This window comes from Lygodium microphyllum, chromosome 12 (assembly GCF_053477565.2).
Source record: "Lygodium microphyllum isolate KBCC chromosome 12, Lygodium_microphyllum_v1.1.10, whole genome shotgun sequence".
NCBI classification, from domain to species: domain Eukaryota; kingdom Viridiplantae; phylum Streptophyta; class Polypodiopsida; order Schizaeales; family Lygodiaceae; genus Lygodium; species Lygodium microphyllum.
Window position 1 is genome coordinate 45,294,630 of NC_141146.1, and position 8,541 is coordinate 45,303,170.

An 8,541-nucleotide genomic window follows, 5' to 3' on the forward strand; every position below is an offset into this window, starting at 1 on the left:
GGACGGACCCATCGGGGGTTTCGCCCACCCGCTTCCCTTAATAGCTATAGTTTTCTAATTAGGTCCTGCCACATTTATGTGTGACACTTAAAGTCAGCTTCATTAATTAAGCCTTTTAGGGAACAGGGTTCGTTCACATAACTTATAGTACAGACACGAAAACAGAGCAAAGCAATCTATTGACAAACAAGTTCAAACAAGTTCCTTAACTTATCTTCAAGTTAATCTTTATCTCCCACCCATACAGGAGAAATTATGTATCGCTTTTGTCCAACAGAAGTATCCCTTCTGCCCTACAGAAGTAACTAGTCCAATTCACATGGCACCACAAACTCAATCCTTTATCTAGAATAGGATCTCCCAACATGCCCAGATGTTGGGGGCCACGGAGGTCTTCAACTCCATTCTAGACCTAGCAAGGGGTGTCCAGAGCTCCAATTGACCCGCAAGCTGTCTAGGAGCGAAACATCATTCCCGTGGTTGGCCTTTTCACCACTCGACCTTCGACCGGTGAATCGAGCAGTGCCCTTTCGGGTTAATATGCAGTGCGACCATGGAGGTGATCCACCCGTACAATATATCCTTCCTTAATTAAATCCTTTAAGAATCAAGCACAAACAAGGCATTCAGCCTAATATCATTTTCCAAGAAACCATTCATTTATTCCCATGGCGACTTGTCATCACAGACCCTTGCTACGCATTTACCATAAATCACAAGCATTTGGAATAATCATCCAAACAACAACTAACAACCAGTTGAATGTAAAAACATTTAGGATGTTGTTCGATCAATCAACAAAACCAATTGCATTCTTTCCAAAACAATGCAAGAGTAGATGACATAACATTTCTATCGTATATTTGCTCTTCCCCTTGGGATCTAAGAGTAATACTATGCAAACATGTTCTAAAGCTTCCTTCCTTCAGCTAGGGCATATGTTAAGGATTCAAATGCTATTCATGATGTAAGTTCTATAGGTCACTTACCTTGCTTGATAGCCCAACCCTGGATTTGGATTGGAAAAAGTCATCGTTATCGGATGGAACTCAAGACATCTTAGTTTTAACCCTTACGATTAATTTCTTGTACTAGCTCTTAGTCAAGTCATGAGGCAACTAGAAAATTATCCTCATATATCAAACATGTTATAGGCATATCGTATGAATACTTGATAAGATAAGTGCGAGATGATTTCAAGTAATTAGACTCCAATAGGCCGTGCATTGAGCTAGAATCTAGTTTTTCTTAATATTTGGGCTCTTAGGCTAAGCACTTTTGAAGTATCTAAACTTTAAACTAGTACTTTCTATTCATGATTCTCAATGTCAAATTCTTTTAGTAATTATGATATTTGTAACCCTTGACTATACTTTAATCTAGCACTTGTATGCACAATCTTTTAATGACATTCTTTTGATGACTATGCCATTCATAACACTTGACTAATTCTTCCTTGTAATTGTTCTACTAGCAAATAAGTTATATGTAACTAGGTGCAATTATCTTCCCTTGATATATGCACTTCACAAACTCCATCTTTCGAGTAGGTGAGATGAAATTTATCCTTTCCCATGACCTATACTCGTGCAATAGTATGGGGCCTAACGTATCTCATACGAGAATCAAAGCAAGCATCTATTAATTCGAAAATACATTACTTACAACCGGAACCGCAGTTGGATTGACAGTGATGCCTTTGCCCGAAGCCTTATTGTTGCAGGATTGTCATCCGCACGGGACATTCTTCACTTGGAGGCCATTGTCCGCAAGTAGACTGAAGAGATTAAGAAGGTAGAATAGATTCAAGATGGGAGAGCATAAGAGAAGATGGTTAAGTCGAGGATCGAGATAGAGGGAATTGAGCTAATTCTCTTCCTTGCAGCCTCTCGGGGTGACTCTTCTCTCTCTCTCTCTCTCTCTCTCTCTCTCTCTCTCTCTCTCTCTCTCAAAAGCTCTCTTTCAAGCTCTTGGAGGGGTATCCTTCTCTCTATCTCTCTCTTGCAGCCTCTTGGGGTCTCCTTATGCTTTTATATGCCTCTCCCATGCCTCATATTTATAGTGAATTAGAGAAGAGGGCTTGTGGTTGAGAAGTGGAGCTCTTTGTGGAGGGGGATCTTGGAAAGATCAGTGATATGATGCTCAGATCATAAATTTGATGGTTCCATAAAGGGGGGTAAAACTCCAAGACACTTGGTTAGAAAGCTCTCGGTTCACTCCTTCTTCTTTTCTCTTTTCAAAGTGTTGTCCACTACCTGTGTACTGCGATCGCGGCGCGCGCGATTTCGCAAATCCTCTCTTTATTTTTTTATTTTTATAAAATCTCAAAACTAACTAAAATATCACTTGTCTTTCCTTTTAAATGACATCCACTTCTAAAAATCTCCATATCTTTTTTTAAGATAATATCTAAAATATCTAAAATATACTAGCTTTGCCCAAAATCTAATATTTTTGGACCTTCCAAACTATACACATGAACTTAGTGATTAATATAACTCATAAGTCTCATTCACGTTTTAATTTACGTGAAGGGTGGCTACGGTCCTTGTCAATCCGAGAAAAATATCAAATTTACGACTCTTGATTTTTTTGAAATAAATTATTTTAAATTAAATAAAAAATATTAATAATTAATTTTAGTTAGTTTTTACCTTAGTCTTTAGTTAGTAATCTTACTAACTTATTAATTGATTAACTGACTTTCGAACTAACCAACTAACTTTTATTGTGTGGAGATATTACACGAGGGCTCAAATCTCTCAGGTGGACATCTAGCTCTAGTAGACCATCTCATTGCAAGCTTTGTTGCATGTCTAGCATCCTCTCCAACACCTTGGCCATGTGTACCAACTACTGCTGTAGGATGTCCAACTGGCTGTGTAGGAGCACGTGGCTCCTCTTGGAATATAACCCTGTGTATTTCTACCACCTTCTCAAGCTACCTATGCATCTTGTCTTCATGGAAGACTACAACACGGTTGCAGATGACTTTCCACGCCTGCAGATCCCAGAGGCCATGACCCATCTCACATGCAACTCCATAGCCAAGGAAAATTAATTTGAAACTCTTAGGATCCAACTTAGTCCGCTTGTCCTTGGGCACATGGCAGAATTTCTCACATCCAAAGACACGTAGATGTGCATAAGATGGAGGTTTTCTAGTCCATACCTCCTCTGCAACCTGGAAATCCAAACCACTAGAAGGTGATCTATTGATTACATGCACAAATGTGTGCTGAGTGCCTCATCCCAAAAGCTTTGTGGTAGGCCTGCTTGGCTAAGCATACTGCGTACATGCTCCTGAATGGTTCTATTCATCCACTCAGCCAAACCATTCTGGGGTGGGGTGTAGGGGGCAGTCAATTGACGCTTAATACCCCTCTCACTCCCCCATTGTCAGTCCTAAGGCATTTCAGCCTATTCCGAGTTTGGTTCTCAACCAATGCAAGCCATCTCTAAAACACAGCCAAGACATCTAACTTAAGCTTAATGGGATAAGCCTAGACTTTACATGAAAAATCGTCAATGAACGTCACAAAATACTTTGCACCACCCAACCATAGACTGACAGGGCATGGGCCCATAGACATCCAAATGTACGAATGTGGGGGGCTCACTCATGCGTATCCTACTGGACTTCTTATGCGTATGGTAGGATTTTCATTTCCTTCAAAAACATGCATAGTCAAGGGGTGGTAAGTACTGCAAACCAGAAAGCATCCAAAAGAGCATGCCAAAGAGATACATGTGGGATGGAATTGACTGACAAAACATAGTTAATAGAGGGCCCATCAACTACAAGAGGATAGAGGCTACCGACCTTGGCACCTCTAGCACACAAGTCTGCCACGAGTGACCTTCTAGGCAAAATCCCCAAATGAAACATGAAATCCAGCATCATCAAGATACAAAGATAAGAGTGTGTGTAAGTGTAGGTATATGACATACATCCTGTAATAGAAAATTACTGCTAGTAGAGAATTGCAGCTATACATTCCCAATGTCAACAATAGCAAGTGATTTGTCATCACCCAAGAGAACTGAACTAGAGATAGTACTGTAGGAATGGAACCACTCATGGCATAGCATAACATGAAATGAAGCACCAGAATCCAAAAGCCATCACTGCACATACATAGAGTAAACCTCTGTCAATGGCATAGCATCACAAGAACTAGTTGCAAGTATGTACTCCCCATCAGAGTCATCAATCGGCATGTCATTTATCTCCTCAATTTCCACACTAGATTTTGCAGGCATAATGCTGCAATCAAAGGACTTTTCCCATACTTTGTATTTCCCCTTCTCATTGCACAACTCATGACACCGTGGGCATATGTGACCCTTCTTGGCGCATTGATGATGTGTCACATTAGCATTTCTTCCATGAGACTTGCTACGCGACTTTCCATGTGACTTAGACCTAGACTTCTGCAAGTCTCTGCCACGGCCATTCCCACGATCATTATTTCCATTACCATCTTTGACTCTAACAGTCAAAGCATGTGACACACGAGAGGCATCCAAGTTCTTATGGTTGATCTCTTCTTGTCAAGCAAGTTCAGAATAGTAGTGGGAGCACATAAGGCAGTGCGAAAGACATCCCATGACTCACTCAAAGTCCTAAGCAAAAACAATCGAGTAACCTCATCATTGAAGGAAATGCCTTGCGAAGTCAAGTTCTTAAGAATCGCATGGAACTAGCTCAAATGAGCAGACATTATCATATTCTCCTTCATGCACAGGTCCATAAGCTGCTTTAGCCAACACATTTGACCTAGTGGACTTTTTTTGTTATAGAGGTTTTAAATTTTATCTCAAAGCTGCCAAGCACTCTGTGCTTTGTTAACCACATTGTAATGCACCTATTCAGTGAGAGACAAGATGAGGGTAGACTTGCATAACTCATCAAGCTCATCCGATTTATCATTAATCATAGTTTTAGGTTGCTTGCCATGGATCCTTAGTGGCTTTATTTGCAATTTCTACACCAATACCTAGCAAACTTGGCTCTTTCAATAGGCATAATTCATACCATCAAGCTTAGTGATGTTAAAGATAGCACTGTCAGTGGAAGAAGATGCCATACTGCAGTCCAAAATGGTGCAAACAATTCAAATTTGCTGCTTGTTTTCTGTTGTAAACAGTCAAAATACCACCAAAACCAAGGCAAAATGACCATGAACTGATAGCTAATGATGCTACCCACCAAGTACCATCACGAGTACATAAAATCTGGATGATTTAGCATGAAAATTCCACTTCGGTCCATGCATAACTACTTGCTATAATAAATTATAGCTAGGTATAAGGAGAGGAAACTATAGGCAAAATGAATGCACTAAGTTAACCACACTGACTGCCAAAGCATAACTGGCATTAAGTGGGCATAAATCAGCACAAGTGACAGTCATATGGACATCGAGAGCAAACACCCAAGCATGTCAAAAGAATTTGTCAGTAAGCCAACACACCCCTTGTGTAATAGTGCAAAGTGTACACAAGACTGGCAAGACCTGACACAAAGAGGTGTATGCTCAGGGAGTGCAAAGCCCAAATCAGGCCAAGTACATTTGTGAGGACCACCGCAATATCAACAATACAACATCTAAGTGAAGATCCCAATCTCAAGTATCTGAATGCTCAAGTAGCATAAACTGACTACTCAATGTCTGTCAAGTGTATCAAGATGCTTCCACTGGCACAAAAGTTGTAGATATCAAGCAAAGAAGCTCAACAAGAGCATATGATAGCACCAGTGCCAGAAGATCCAAGATCAAGCATCAATAAGACCTCATGAGCATATAGGCCGTGTAGCATCAGTATATAGCATCCATAGACATATTTGGCAATCCGAGAAACAGCCAAAGTAATCTTCGAGCAATCAAAAAGCCAAAGCAAAGCTTAGTAGCATCCAACTCCAAACAATGTAATTGGCATGTAGTAGTGGCATAGGCCAAGCATATCAAGACCGGTCACCAGACATAAGCAAAGTACATGCCATGAGTACATCAGAAATGAAGATCCAAATGCTATGTGAAGTGAGCTCAAGCTCAACCAATGATTCAAGAGCAATCCAAGCTCTATGTCGATCCCCAAGAGTTACTACATCAATGTATACATCCAAGACATAGCCCAAAACAAATAGGCATATCCAAACATAAGCAAAAGATCTTTAGCCTTGAATATTCTAGCAACAAATAAACATCCAAAAATGAGCAAATAGTGGCTCAATCCAAGCTCAAAACCATAGACGCATAGGCATACTTTCCCATATGTATAGGTACTAGCCAAGCATAATCAGGCATCAAATGACTATGTAGCATGAGCATAAAGTGTAATGACAAAGGGCTTCCCTATTTTGGGTTATGTGTGGACTATGTAAAACAATCAATGATTGAGTAAATTCAGCCCCAAAAGCATCTCACATCATAGGTATACATACTGAGCAACCAATGTCAATGCCAACCAAGCATAAACATAAAGTGCTGATGTAACATTGTTTGTGGCTACCTGTGGATTGTGAAAAATAGTCTTGGACTGAGGTAAATTAGTCCACAAATCAATGCCAATGATAACCACCGATGTCGAGCATCAAGGGGATGTTCACAAGTGCCAAATGAAGTATTTTCAAGTTGCCAATGAGTACCAAGGGAGGGCTGAAGTAAAAAATAATTTTTTTGCAAGTCTTCAAGCTATCTCAAACTAATCTAGGGCCTATGGAAGGGCTAGGCAAGGTCAAGACAAGGTTGGGGGAGTAGTCAAGGACCCCCAAGAGCTCCCTCTTGAAGGGAAAACTCACTGATAGAGAATAGGCATTACAAGAAGCAAGAGGACATGGCTACCGTCTTACTTCACAAAACCTATGGACTGAAGTAAATTAACAAAAGAGAGCTACAATACCTCTAAAGGAATACCCTGAGGGTGCCCAAATGGGTCGAGTAGGTGTTCAGGAAGCCGGGAAGTGATGGGAGCTCAAGAGATCAACTATGGCTACTAGGAAGGAGACCCAATGAGTTTAGGTAATTGATAGGAAGTTGAAGGAGTCTTAGACCAAGCCGGAATGCTCAAGAAACCATGCTCTGATACCAATTGAAAGGTGAGAAGGATCGAAGCTTTCTTGGAAGAGCTATGGTGGGAGAGCAAGAGCAAGAAAGAGAGAGACCAAATGGGAACTCCAACTGTCACAATGTATGACCGGGCTTTCCTTTATTCAAACTATCACTAAAAGAATAAATAATAAAGTGATGGTGATAGGCGCCCACCACCTGCAGTTTGCAATGGTGGGTACTGTCAGTGTAGTAATATACGAGTGGCTAGGCAGAGGCACCTTTAGCCCCCAATAGTATGGATGCGCCTTCCACATGATGTTTTGAGCCTTGTTTGCTCATCTAGCATTCAACGTTCATTCTAGTGGGGGGGCACTTCTCAACATTTGGAGTTTACATTGAGCTTTTGGTTATGCAATTGAGCTTGAGGATCTTATAGTGAAATTGTGGGATTTGGTGACCTGTACACGCTTGATACTTAGTGGGCTAATTTGACATTACTTTTGGGCCAGCACCTATCTCTGTCATGACATTATCGATTATGTATCCATCTTGGTTGGTTATGTACTAAGATTTTGTTACATTTCTCAATCCATTATACCTTTGGTTGGTCTCCTATGTTACCTCTGAGGCCCATTCCATGCATGATGGTTATACCTATGGGATGTATCTCAGTTTGACACACTGATCCTTTGACAGCTCTTAGTGCCAGTCGTATCTTCACTCGCAACTAGTTTGGAGCTATTACTTGTCAGTTGCAATTTGTCTTATATCAGTGCTTGCCCCTCTTTCCCATTCATTTCTTATTATTGATGCACTTCATCTTTAGCATGCTATAAAAGTAGTTTACCGCAATGCTTATGCAAGCACTCATCTTCATTTGATAGTTCTCTGCATTGAGTTTGTGGACAATTCATTACTTGGTCAGTGCCGCTTATTTTTAGCCTAATTTAGTAGTGATTTTAGGGTTGTTTATAGTGTCTTGCTTTGATAATTTGTGCACTCATTTGCCTTTATTATGGCTGGTGGCTTGAGTGATAGTGTTATCTTTAATATTGACAAGTTGGATGGCACTAATTACAGCTACTAGAAGCCCCAAATTTTACAAGTTTCAGTATTAAAAATGCAAATTAGATATTTGGAACATAAGGGTGTGAAGCCCAAACCTATTGACGCAAAGATTTGGGCTGAATTAGATGAGCTATGTAAGTCCACCATCATGTTATCCCTCTCTAAGAGGTGTTTTAGAATGTTGTCTCTGATGGGTAGTTTGCATGGGAATTATGGGAAAATATTCACAATGTCTATGATAAGCAAAGCCTCGCTTCTCAAATGTATTAGTTGAAGCAACTCATGGACCTTTGCATGAGGAAGGGCACTTCTATGTCAACTCACTTAAATGAGTTTTGTTCCATTATCAATCATTTGTCTCTACATGGGATTGAATTCAAGGGCACTCTTCTTCCCTTGTTCCTCTTAATTACATAGC